This window comes from Sinocyclocheilus anshuiensis, unplaced genomic scaffold, assembly GCF_001515605.1.
Source record: "Sinocyclocheilus anshuiensis isolate Anshui unplaced genomic scaffold, SAMN03320099.WGS_v1.1 scaffold391, whole genome shotgun sequence".
NCBI lineage: Eukaryota > Metazoa > Chordata > Actinopteri > Cypriniformes > Cyprinidae > Sinocyclocheilus > Sinocyclocheilus anshuiensis.
This window is the reverse complement of record NW_015548229.1, coordinates 822,684-836,484: the sequence shown is the minus strand read 5'-3', so window position 1 is coordinate 836,484 and position 13,801 is coordinate 822,684. Positions and strand designations below refer to the sequence as shown.

The window sequence follows — 13,801 nt, the reverse complement described above, 5'->3', positions numbered from 1 at the left end:
ATATATACACGTATATATTAATCTATCTATCTTCCCCTAAAGTTCTCCAAACCAACAAACTTTTTCCTTTCTTCTATTCACATTTAAACAGTAATTTTCTGTTTGCTACCACAATTCAATTCAAATTTCATTTCAGATCAAAATGCAAATACAATTCATTTTCATATCAATTCAGAAGGGTGTACAATCTTGCACACTGTTTCATGACATTTGCTTGCTTCTAGTGTAAATGATATTGCAAGGTTAACACTCATACTGTCTACACATATGGATAGAGTTCAGTGTATGTTTGGAAATGTCATGCTGAGATTGATCCAAATGCTCCATATGTGGCAGTATATGCAGACACACAATAACTCTCTTTCTATTTTACACACGAGTGCTCACACATTTTCTGTCCCTGCTGCAGAGGTGCCGTTTTCTGCATGGCTCTGGTAGGACTTCAGCCAGTTCATTTCTGTCTGGATGTTGTTTCACTGCGTGGGTTTCACTTCGTCCCAGGAAAACCCATGAATATATTCAAAACTTCTTCTACAGCCCGAACCCATCAGCTATCCAAATAGCACTGTCCTTTGACAGATATTCAAATAGAAGGGGACAACTCATAAATTACAACTCATGCAATTTCAGTGTGTTGGAACAGAAAAAGAAAATTATCATGTAAAACATTGAAAAGTATCAAAGCCATGCAGAGATATGAGTTAACAGTATGATGACAGAACAAGTGGAGAATGTCACTGCACAGTGTCCACAGAAAAAAACAGAGGAAGGTTTATACAGGAGGAATATCATGGCACGGCATGTGAACCACATGCTGTAGAACAGAAATCAACCGTGCAGAGAGAGGAATGCAAATGATACAATCTTTGATCACAATTTTTTTACTTCCATAATTTGACACATTTAAAATTAAAACAGAATATTTAGTGATAAATAATGTTTTATCTGACACATTTACACAACTAAAACAGAATATTTAGTAATAAATAATGTTTTATCTGACACATTTACACAACTAAAACAGAATATTTAGTAATAAATAGTGTTTTATCAGTTTGGGTTTGATTGCATTTAGGGATGGGCGTATTGATCCTGAAGTATCGATATATCGATACAGATACGAGTATCGAAAGTATCGATACTCAAATAAAAAATATAGATATTAAGGTGTTTTTTTTTTTACCAGTAATTTTGTTTAACAAAAAAATAATACATACAATATGCACTGAATTTGACAAATAACCTGTTAGCGAATAATTGTGTAGGATAGAACTATTTTCCTGCTCATCTGAACACATGCAAATGCTGCAAGACAGAACCAATCAATAACAGAGTGCGTTCACTCACTTCTGACATTGCATTCAAACATGGCTGCGTTTCCCAAAAATATCTTAAGCATTGATGCTATGTGAGCCACATGCTGTAGAACAGAAATCAACCGTGCAGAGAGAGGAATGCAAATGATACAATCTTTGATCACAATTTTTTAACTTCCATAATTTGACACATTTAAAATTAAAACAGAATATTTAGTGATAAATAATGTTTTATCTGACACATTTACACAACTAAAACAGAATATTTAGTAATAAATAGTGTTTTATCAGTTTGGGTTTGATTGCATTTAGGGATGGGCGTATTGATCCTGAAGTATCGATATATCGATACAGATACGAGTATCGAAAGTATCGATACTCAAATAAAAAATATAGATATTAAGGTGTTTTTTTTTTTACCAGTAATTTTGTTTAACAAAAAAATAATACATACAATATGCACTGAATTTGACAAATAACCTGTTAGCGAATAATTGTGTAGGATAGAACTATTTTCCTGCTCATCTGAACACATGCAAATGCTGCAAGACAGAACCAATCAATAACAGAGTGCGTTCACTCACTTCTGACATTGCATTCAAACATGGCTGCGTTTCCCAAAAATATCTTAAGCATTGATGCTTTTGGGAACGGCAGCCCAGAACAATGAGAACAGAAAAACTTATATGTTTGAGTTATTTCACAATTAACCAATTGAAATTGTAGCCTACAGAGCTTGTGCAATTGTGTTTATTTAAATTGAACGTTAAAAGTTCATATTGATCGTGTTCTATTCTGTAATGTTAATATAAATCATACACTGTCAGAATAAAAAGGTTGCATTTTATGCATGCAACAGCCTTTCACTGGCAGTCCCTTATGAAAATGAACCATGGTTTTACTAAAGTGACTAGTTCAAATATAGTATTTGTAGATTTCCATGGTCACCACTACAGTAAACATATGTTAACCATGTGTAAACAAAAATATAACTTAAGTTACAATTACGGTGTATTGAATGTTAAAATGAATTTCAAACAAAACGTTAAGTGGGAATCATTACCCATTTTTCTCTTAGTAATTTTATAATTTTATCAATTTCATAATTTAAAAGTTCAGTTTAGAAGTATCGTATCAGTATATCAACAGTGTTGGCCTTTAAAAGTATCGGCATCATATCGAAAACAAAATAAATGGCATCGCCCATCCCACAATTAACCAATTGAAATTGTAGCCTACAGAGCTTGTGCAATTGTGTTTATTTAAATTGAACGTTAAAAGTTCATATTGATCGTGTTCTATTCTGTAATGTTAATATAAATCATACACTGTCAGAATAAAAAGGTTGCATTTTATGCATGCAACAGCCTTTCACTGGCAGTCCCTTATGAAAATGAACCATGGTTTTACTAAAGTGACTAGTTCAAATATAGTATTTGTAGATTTCCATGGTCACCACTACAGTAAACATATGTTAACCATGTGTAAACAAAAATATAACTTAAGTTACAATTAAGGTGTATTGAATGCTAAAATGAATTTCAAACAAAACGTTAAGTGGGAATCATTACCCATTTTTCTCTTAGTAATTTTATAATTTTATCAATTTCATAATTTAAAAGTTCCGTTTAGAAGTATCGTATCAGTATATCAACAGTGTTGGCCTTTAAAAGTATCGGCATCATATCGAAAACAAAATAAATGGCATCGCCCAACCCAAGTTGTATTGAGAGAATTGGTGAATAAAAATTGTACTAACCTAGTTATATTTTGACAAAGCTTTGTTTGAAAGTTTTAAACAATTAAGAAACCTTAAAGGTATAGTTCACCCAGAAATTAAAATTGTCATCATTTACTTACCCTCATGTTGTTCCAAACCTGTATGAATTTCTTTCTTCTGTTCAACACAGAAGAAGATATTTGAAAGAATGTTGGTATTTTATTCCCTATTATGGAAGTCAATGGCTACCAGCAACTGTTTGGTTGCCAACATTCTTCAAAATATCTTCTTTTATGTTCCACACAAGAAAAAACAAAAAAAGCAAAACCTCATACAGGTTTGGAACAACTTGAGGGTGCATAAATGATGACAGCATTTTGATTTTTGGTAGAATCGCTTTATGGTTTGAAGGTATGTAGATATCATGGATAGAGAGAACAGATAAATAGAAGATTAAAGCGCTAGATCTCTGCATAGATAGATAGATTTTGTAGATTTTTACAATGTCAAGAGAAACATATGTTAGGCTATGGGATTATTAGTTGATATTATATGTCCTTGTTTGTACAGCCTTGGTTAGATCAGACAAGTTGTTTATAAAGCTGAGAAAATACATTTTGATGAAAGATTATGAAACTTTTTTTTTTCTTTAAAAACATCTACTGATGAATCGTGCAGAAAAAATACTAGGGATATTTATTAAAAAACTAAATAGGGTTGAGTTTGTTTTCACATGATCTTTTTGCATTGCAGAAGATGTTTTCTTCTGTGGCTTTGTTGCCATCTCATTCTTTTTTTATAATTTTTTTATTACTGTCTTTAACTTATTTTATTCTTCTTCCAAGACACCTCTGATTGGGAAAATTATTTTTTTACATCCCACCTTTACTTTCTTTCAATGGAAATGCAATAACGTGAGTTCCTCATTGTCTGCAAATCTTTGGAGAAAATGCCGAGAACGAGAAAGAGGGATTAAAAAAGGGGGAGAGATGGTTGACGCTTAGTTGAAGTGTTTATCTATTATGCAAAAGCATCAGAGTGAAATTCTAGTTAGTATGTAGATGTGTTGAAGCATGATGTTCATGCTACTGCCATGTAGTGTGTGTGTACGATCAGCTGCTGGAAACGAGTAGGAAGGATGGAGACAAATCAATATAAACGATGGGGAGAAGTGGCTATCATTCAGGGGTGAAACAGGTGCAATATCTCTCTCAGATAGGAGCCCATCCATCACAGCCAGACTTTAATTTGAGATGTTTAGGCCCCCTCCTGCTGATTGTCTCACAGTGTGTGTGTGTGTGTGTGTGTGTGTGTGTGTGTGTGTGTGTGTGTAGGGGTGGCAGGTGGAGGGTGACAGTGAGGGGTTACATATTCAAAATAAAGCAAAAAAGCTTGAAATGGTAGAAAAGCTGAGGTCTGACATGGCATAAAAAAGACATGTGAAAGTGATGGAAATTAGGAAAAAACACAGAGGCTCTGTTCCTGCGCCAAGTGAAATGCCTTGCTGTTTGCTACAAAAGGTGGATCTGAACTGGAATGGACTGATTTGAAATGTTCTAAATACACGGCAGCTCTCTGTGTTATACAAATATCACTCTTCTCGCAAAATAGCACTCTTCTGAAGCTAAGGTAAAACATCTTATTATATTTGCACTGTCTTTTAAAGGTGTGGGGTTGTTAAGATTTTTTAAATGTTCATATATTTTAAAATGTTATTTATTAATTAATTTATTTTAAAATGCAATCAATATAAAGTTTGGGGTCCGTAAGAAGTGTCTTATGATTATCAAAAAATACAGTAAAAACAGAAATATTGTGAATTTTTTTTTTAATAATAGTAAAATAACTGTATTCTATTTAAATGTATTTTAAAATGTAATTTATTCCTGTGATGCTAAGATGAATTTTCAGCATCATTACTCCAGTCTTCAGTGTCACACGTTCCTTCAGAAATCATCCTGATATGTTGACTTGGTGTTCAAGAAACATTTCTTATTATCAATGTTGAAAAAAGTTGTGCTGTTTCATATTTTGAGCCTGGTCTCATGTTTTATACAGGTATTATTATGTAACGTTTACAAGCATAAAACATATAATTGTGTATGTTTTGACTGATGCTGAAACATACAATTTGGGCGTATTTCAATGTTTAAAACGTAAAATTACTACGTATTTACAGCTAAAACACGTAAAATATTTATGTATCTTTTATATAATTATGATATTTGTACCAAATATGCATTTTTATCATTTCATCGATAAGCAATTTCGATTTTTAGACCCCTTTACCTACCCCCAAACATAAGCCTATACCCATTTAATAGCGATTACAAAAACATAAAATGTAATACACCGAAATATGCAAGGAAATGACCATTTTAGTAACAATATAGCATTAAAAATATATTTTGTGTCACTAATCCCACTCCTACTTCTATACCTAACCATAACCATTTCTTACAAATATGTACAGTATAAAGAAAACAATGGCAGACAGACAAGTGCAATCATAATCATTTATGTATTGCAAAAAATGTCAAAAGCAGTACCAAAAGTATGGTTCTATTGTCAGTTCACAGCATGTCGGAGAAAACGTATTTTGTGTCCCATGGCAAACAAAGTAAATATTACATGATAAGTCATGATTAAATGATTGCATAAATATTATTCATTTTAAGGTTTTAAAGTGTAGTCTTGTTTAACATGTATTCTTCTAAACGGGTTGGCAGCAGAAATCCCACGGAACAGAAAGAAAATGTTATTTAATTTAATAATGCAATTGAAAACATAATGCCATTGATATGACAACTTAATACAATATAATAAAATGATAAAGCCGTGATTGCAAAAGCATTATGGGATTGCATTCTTTTTGAAGGACATATGTAATGCTGCCTTTGAATGTGGCTAAAATAAAGCTTTTATAATGCCTAGCTATGTAGGCAGCTCGGTAGCTTTTGGAACAGAGTCGGTAAATGTTGTATTGTTGCCTCAACCTTGAAACGCGTCAAAATGATTTTCTTTCTCTTTCACTTTTTTTTTCAGGCTGCTATCAGTTGAATAGATTGTGCATCGGAGCTGCTGCATTATACGTTTCAAGACTTTCAGAATAGCAGTAACAATGTCACAGCAGCAATGGATATATCTGTAACCGTACCAAGGTGACATCTCAATTGTATGCGAGCAGACATGTGCACACGTTCGCACACACACAAGCAGCTCTGCCTGTGATAAACAGTGTAGAAATGAGTCCCTTTATTGAAGCTTTAAACTACATATGGCCTAAAGCGAAGGGAGTCCAAATAATCTCAATTATTGATCGGTGTTGGGCAGAAGGCTCTCCGCAGGAGTGTTTGCGGCACTGAGTGTTGATGGCAGGCATATCCGGATGAGTGATCTGGTCGGATCTCTCGCTCTGGATGAAAATGATAATGGATACTCAGATGCACACACGCACACAACCCAAGTTCAATACCAGGAGCTATCATCACTGCGGACACAAAGGAGAGTAAGAGCTGTTGCTCTGTCCTTCCATTAAAATTACATGGGTGAAGAGAAAAAGAATAGAGACGGGAAAGCAAGAAGGAAGATCATAGAAAGGGTTAGAGGGAAGATGTCAGATGCAGAAAGAAAATGAAGAGATTAGAATAACCAGAGCACAGAAACTCTTTTTTTTTCTGTAGAGCACAAAAGAAGACATTGTAAACACAGTTACGGCTGTGCTATTTCCATGGAAATAAATGGTGACTTAAGCTTTCAAGCAACAAAAAAAAAACATCATAAAATAGGTCTATGTGACTCATGCAGTATATTTATATTTTCTGGAATCATACGATATGCAGCATTTTGTGATAAAAAGACCTTTGATAATATTTCCCTCCGATAAGCTGTTATTCATTGCGACTAGAGTATTAAGTGAGTGAGTTGAACCGGATCAGTCGGATTCATTAACGAATCATCTAGACTGAATTTCGATTCACATTCTGAGTTGAATACTATTCTAATGATTCAATCAGGAATTGAACATATCTGTTTTGCAGTCACCTATAATGTGTCATCAGAATATTGCATACAAGCTATATAAAGCAGTTTTATGTTTTTTTTTTGTTTTTTTTTTAAGCTTTCTATGCTCTTTTGTAATTTATTGGAAAAGAGCATAGAAAACTGTAACAACGTTCGTAGTTTGGGAAGAAGGAGACGGGAACCGGCGAACACTTAAACAAAACTTTAATAATAAAATAAACACAAAACAGCGCGACAGCCCCTCGCAGACGACTGTCGCGCACAAACAGAACCAAAACACAAAATAAAATCCAGGCCTGGTCCTCTCTCGTCCAACACTGTCGTCACTCCTCCTTTTATCCTTCCGGAGCTCCTCCGTGGGACTCGAGACCGGTGAGTGGCGCAGGTGTCGTGCATTAGCATTTACTCCACCGGCCTCGCTCCGTTCCCACGGCTCTCGGCCCTGCCCCTCTCGTCACAAAAACGTTCTTCAAATTTTTTGTTTTTGTTTTGGGACGACATGAGGTTAAGTAGCTTTTGACAGAGGTGTCATTTTTGGATGAACTATTCCTTGAACTAAGGCCTTGTTGACTTTGGCTTTAGATATGTATTAGTTTGTGATAATGATTACAGACGTATTCATTTACGGACAAGTCTGATTCATTAATAATCATTCAGACTGGATTCCAGTTCTCATTCTGAACCAAATCCGATGATGATTGTAATGATTAATTGACGAACTGAAAATTGTGGCTTGATGTCAACTTTTTCAGTGAATAGTAAGTTAAACTTCAGCAACTTCAGTCATATAGAGCACTTTTATGATGTGTTTTTTTGAAGCTTGAAAGTTTCACTTTGCATTTATGGTAATTTAATAGAAAAGTGCATAGAAAACATTCTTCAAATGTTTCCCTTTTTTGTTCTGCAGAACAAAGTCATATCATTTTGGAATGGCATGAATGTGAGTAAGTGATGACAGAGCTGTCATTTTTTGGATGAACTATTCCTTGAACTGTCTGAGGCCTTGTTGACTTTGGCATTAGAGGGGTTCAGCTGCCACCCATTCAGTCTCCAGGATATCTGAAGGCCATCATCAATCATACAATAAGTACACGGGATTACGGTGGATCTTTCTTGCAGCCTACGGCGGCGTGCAGCACATCAGAGAGGATATCCTCCTCTGTACAGTACTGCCCAGCCATTCACTCCCTCAATGCTCTTGCATTGCATCAGCGATGGCTTTCTTAAAAGAGAGAGCTTATTCAGCTGCATTATGCATTGAGATCGCTTTAAGAGAGAACCAGAGATAAGCGGCTCAGGTTTGTGTGAATGAAAAGAGCCATTGGGCTGGTTGAAATAAGGAACTTGATGCTTTGGAGTGTAAAGGGAGTGTGAAGTGACTAAGGACATGTTGTGAAGTATCTCTAGGCCATACCATGTACGTTAGCAGCATTTTCTTTTCTCTGAAGTCCACTTATAATGTTTCTTGTAGCGGAAACAGTAATCTTTTTGATTTTCGTGAGCATTTGTCTCCCTCGTTGTGACCTTTAGAATTAATAAACGCTACATATTTCAGCTACTGTTCCATTAGTATTTCTACAGTACACAAATGCCCTTTTTGCATGTGAAATAAGTAACTGCAATTACAAATTGTGGGTTTGCTGTGTATTCTAATATATTTGATGTTTATCTAGTTGATGCAAAATCTACTTACACTACTTATTCAAAAGTTTTTGGTCGGAAAGATTTTTTAATGATATTTCTAAAAGAAGTCTCTTATGCTCACCAAGCCTGCATTTATTCAAAACTACACTTAAATTGCAATACTATTTCACAATATTGCTGTTTTTAAAGAACTGTTTTCTAATTGAATTTAGTTTAAATGTAATTTATTCTGTGATTGCAAAGCTCAATTTTCAGCAGCCATTACTTGAGTCTTCAGTGCCACATGATCCTTCAGAAATCATACTAATATGCTGATTTGGTGCTTAAGAATCATGATATATTATGAAATATGGAAAGAAAAAAATATATTTTTACAGTGTTACAACCATTTCCGGTTTCCCATCTTTCAGTTGCTCGTCACTAACATTAGGATCCTTCAGAAGGATACGCAGAGCCACAAAATAATACAATCTAATGGACTTTGCAACATCTGGATACACTGTCAGAAAAAAAATAAATGTGCAAAAAGTGTACCTTTGGCTAAACTATGAGGCAGTTCCCACCAAAGCTATATGTTTGTACCTTATATACACCCAACGGGTGTATGTTACCCATTTATGGGTAGATAGGTACAAATGTACAGCTTCTAGGTACAATTTTTCTGACAGTGTATCAGCTGGAATGTTTCTCGTGTTTGGGAATAACAGACGAGTTGCTTACCTCTAAATAGGTGCTATGTGTATAAGGGCTGCCATATGTGTATATGTGCTTTCTGAATGACCAATTTGTGCATCTTATTTCCATAATGGTCTGGTGAAACACAGCTTGTCTACATAGTGCACTGAATTATTTTATTTGATAAAAAAAAAGCAAGTAAAACCTTTGGCTCATGATAGGATGTTTAATTTGGTCGTTCTATGGCGATGGATAGGCTGGGGGTTTTATGTGAATGGTGAAGGGGTTCAAGGTTAATCTGGATGGTTGGGTCTATAGCACACACACACACACACACCACACACACCACACACACACACACACACACACAGATATATCAGTGTGTCCAGCTGTTATTGACCCTGGTGTTTATGTCCCTGGACCCGTGCCACTTAATGTCATTACTCCCTCTCAATTCCAATTGAATTCTGATGAGAGGGACATAGGGACATGTCAAATCTTGCGCTCGCGATCCCCTCCGTCTCAGGGTTCCCATCTGCTTTGAGCTGATTAGACCTCATTTAGCTCACCCTCAAAGCTGTCTCTCCCTCAGAGCTGTCTCCCTCCCTCGGTGCTGATCGTCACTCTCGGATCTGTCTGTCTCTTGTGTTACCAACTGGTCAAAAGAGGATTCCTCATTAAACCCAATGCTAGCGCATCTGCTATAGTTCCCTCTGGGGAATCGGACTCTTGTTGGGACATGGCTTTGTTTTCACCAGTAGCTCAGATCACTAGGAGCTCTGCTTCTTCTATTGTCTGCTCTGATCTTGAGCACAAAAAACAAACCAAGACCTGCCAGCTTGGCCAGCTTCTCAAGTTCAGGAGGGATCTTTGGATTGTCCCTGGCTACTGATTTCAGACACTGATTGAAGCCTGCCGTTCCTTGCCTTTGTAAAGGCTGGCTTGATCCCGGAAAGAGAGAGGATGCATTTCGGCCTCATCTGTGAGTTAAATTCCATCTGACTGTTGTGCATTCATCATTTTTTATATATATTTTTTGTCCTAGAGTGTCCCCCAAATCTGTGCAACCTTTAACAGATGGACGGGATCAGCTTTTTTACCGTGCAACATTTGCAATGCTGCAACAGATCAAGTGAAAATAGGTGGATAATACAGTTAGAGATGGACCGATATTGTGTCATATTCCTAGCACATCACGTCCTCTCATTTATGACAGCTAGAGACACAGTCTGGATGAATTAAAGTGGATGTCACAGCTCACCTCCTATTATTTTTAACGCCATTTTCTACTTTATTCTAGGAATGCTGATGCTGAATTTGACTATTCATAAGGGATTAAGCCACACCTCTCTTGGCACACACACACATAGCAGCTTCCACAATACGGTTGTACAAACAACCACTAACAATTATAGATATATTGTATCTGAGGGAAAACTCAACACCAGAGTGTGATTCTATATTTGGTTACACTTACCATAATAATGAGTAATTCTGACAGTCATGAAGTGCTTTCTAACATGAATCACTGTAAATTTGATCCTTGTATTAAATCTACTGATGATGTTCTTTTTGCATCTCAATGCAAAATGAGATTCTGAAGCATTTAAGTTTCTGAAGCGTTTCCCACAAGGACAAATTATGTTAGACCAATGCAACTCCCCTCTGGTGCAACAACTTGTACTATGAGGTCCAAATATCTGAGACCACTTGTGAAAATACTCTGTTTTGCATTTTTTGTCATTTAATACAACTGTTTTCCTTACAAAATATATTATCAGCATTACAATTTGATTTGAACATTTTATGAACATCTGCATGAACATGAGAAAACCAGATCATCGTGTTCTCCAGCATGATTTCAAATGTTCCAAAGAGCATCTTGTGCTTCAGTGGAAGCAAGAACCTCTGGTCTTTTGTATAAAGAAGTTCACTTGGTTAATTTCACTTTTTTTTTAATGATTTTTAGGTTTAAGTGGGGGAATGTTTTTCAATGTTGAGATATTTTCCAGCCATAAATCAAGAATTACTATTATTATTATTCCTCTTTTGTTGTCAGGGTATTATATAAATCAAATTGTGCATTCTCAGCTATCACATAATTCTAAGTATGGCACATCTGCCTTACTAGAAACACAGAAATACTGTAAAGTTTATGCGTTTGTGAGTGTATGTGTGTGATTAATATACCTCAGCAACACAGAAACTGCTTGAGGTCTAATCCCTCTCGCATGTCACAAAATCCATAATCTCTGTGAGATTAAATTAACATGTACATAAACACCAGACCCTGGCGCTTTGTACATGCATATCTCTATTAATAATATGACAATAATGTGTGAGAAACAAAGATTAACAAGTGCATTATGTGGATTAAGTCTCGTTCTCTTTCATATTTCACAACATGCTGAAACTGTTCATTGCACTGCTGTTTCATCTGGGAACAAACTGTCAGGGAAACACTGCATTTTAGAGCCAATTGAGATATGCAGCATTGCTAGTAATTTGTCTGTCTTTTTGAGTCCTCTAAAGCACTTGAAGCAGGTCCTTGATGTTGCCCAAATGTCTCTTGGAAGCAGCTCTCTTTTTTTTAACCTGTGATTCACTACTTTGTGGCAGTGAGAAGCAGAGCGCACACCTGCTTTTATATGTAAATGTTGGCTCATAATCATAACTGACGCTCACACACACTTCAGGTATGAGTGTTTGCACTGGTGGGTTGCAATCAGGACTTACGTTCCAATCTCTGCGAGCATCAAGCCAGTTTTCACCTCGCTCTGAACAGTCAGGCAGCAAAACAACCATCTCTCAGCTCAGTCTCCACAGTCAAACTCTCAAAATCTGCTAGTTTCTAAAGGGTGCAGGGATTAATCATGGGCTTGTTTCCTTCCGGAGTCTTAGCACTGAAAGTATTGCAGCTTACATGACTATACGACTGGGGATAAACACTCATAACTGAAGATGCTGACAGGTCAGTGATTTGGCTGGAGCTTGACAGGAACCCAACACGTACACCAAGAGTTATGAGCTCTCTGTTTTTGCTTCACGCTCCCTATCTCTTCATTACTGCCCTGGCAAGAAAGTCCACACCAGCAAAACACACACACAGATTCAAGGAATTTGAGCATAGAGCACATCCTACCTTAATTTAGTCCTTTTCCAAAGGCAAAAATTAGATGGATGGAGGCTTGAAATCAGTAAAATCCAAATGCTTCACAAACTCATCTGCCCTCGACCTCTTTCCCCTCTTCGTTTCACCTTGCCTTCGTTGTTTTAGTTCCTTGTTTTCTCATTTACTCTCTCTCTCTCTCAGGAGTCTTCCGTTCTTGTTCATCCTGTACAGTACAGAAGCGGAGACAGATGCGCGTGCTGCTAGTGAGGAAAAAAAAAAAAAAAGGTTGAGTGAGCACGCAAAAGAGAGTGCTGAAGTATTAGATCCCTGCGGTTTTCGAATGAACAGAGAGCGTGCGCGCTTGTGAGTGTGTGAGACAGAGTGACAGTGAGTGAGCTGGTCCGAGAGAAAAGACCGAGCGGAACGAGAGGACGCTTTGCTGACTGTTTCGCTGGCTCGCAGCTCTGCAGTCCGTGGCGTGCGTGAATGGAGAGAGTGCGACCCCTGTCAGGTCTCCGGAGTGAGGGATCTTCATCAGCTAGATTAGATAGAGAGATGGAGCCTCCCCCCATCCCTCGTTCCCTCCCTTCACCCCTCCCTCCCTTCCGTCAGTCCCGCAGAGAAGCAGCGATCGGTGCGGTCATCGCAGGGATATGCTAATCATCCCATTCCCGAGTCTCACGGGAAACGTGTCTCTTCCAAACTACTGCACTTGCAGATGGCCTGTGTTAGTCTGGTTTGTTGGTTTCTCTCTGTGTATTAATTTGTTTTTGTGTGCAGGTAAATAGTGGCCAGCGAGCTTGTGTGTGAATGATTTTGACACAAGACTTAAAATTTCAATTCAGTTCCAGAATTTAAATGGGATGCATTTGAATTTAAACTTAAAGTGACATGGGAATCAAACTGATTTATTTATTTATATTGTTTGTTTGTAATAGTGCAATATTTTAACTTTTATACTTTCACAGTTCAACATCAAACAAACATAATTTTATAAAATGATCAATATATAATAATTTTAGACATTTTTATGTTAATATTTATTTTTATAAAGCTATCTGAATATATTTTGCAGGATATTTTATTGTGTAATTTATAGCCACATTATAAATTAACATTTTCCATGGTTGGCTTAATTGTTTTGACAGTTTAAAACTCAGTGTAGTGAATTGTGTTCAAAATGTATAATTATATTTTGTCATGAAATTCGTGTTGGGCTGATGAAATGCCCCTGTAAATTAATCTTCCTGCCAGTCAATTCAATATCCAATTTAGATCTTGAAGGAAGCAAAGGAGACAATTCTTATACAG

At 36.5% G+C, this 13,801-nt stretch overlaps 1 protein-coding gene across 1 annotated transcript in view; it reads right to left on the bottom strand.

The window, feature by feature from the left end:
- Nucleotides 1-12,944, bottom strand: part of LOC107654548 (cadherin-12-like) — a 145,002-nt gene extending 132,058 nt beyond the window's left edge. Inside the window, exon 1 of the mRNA XM_016441670.1 lies at nucleotides 12,521-12,944. The gene's annotated coding sequence lies outside the window, so the exon portion shown is untranslated. The remainder of the gene's footprint in view (nucleotides 1-12,520) is intronic.
- Nucleotides 12,945-13,801: the final 857 nt, after the last annotated feature.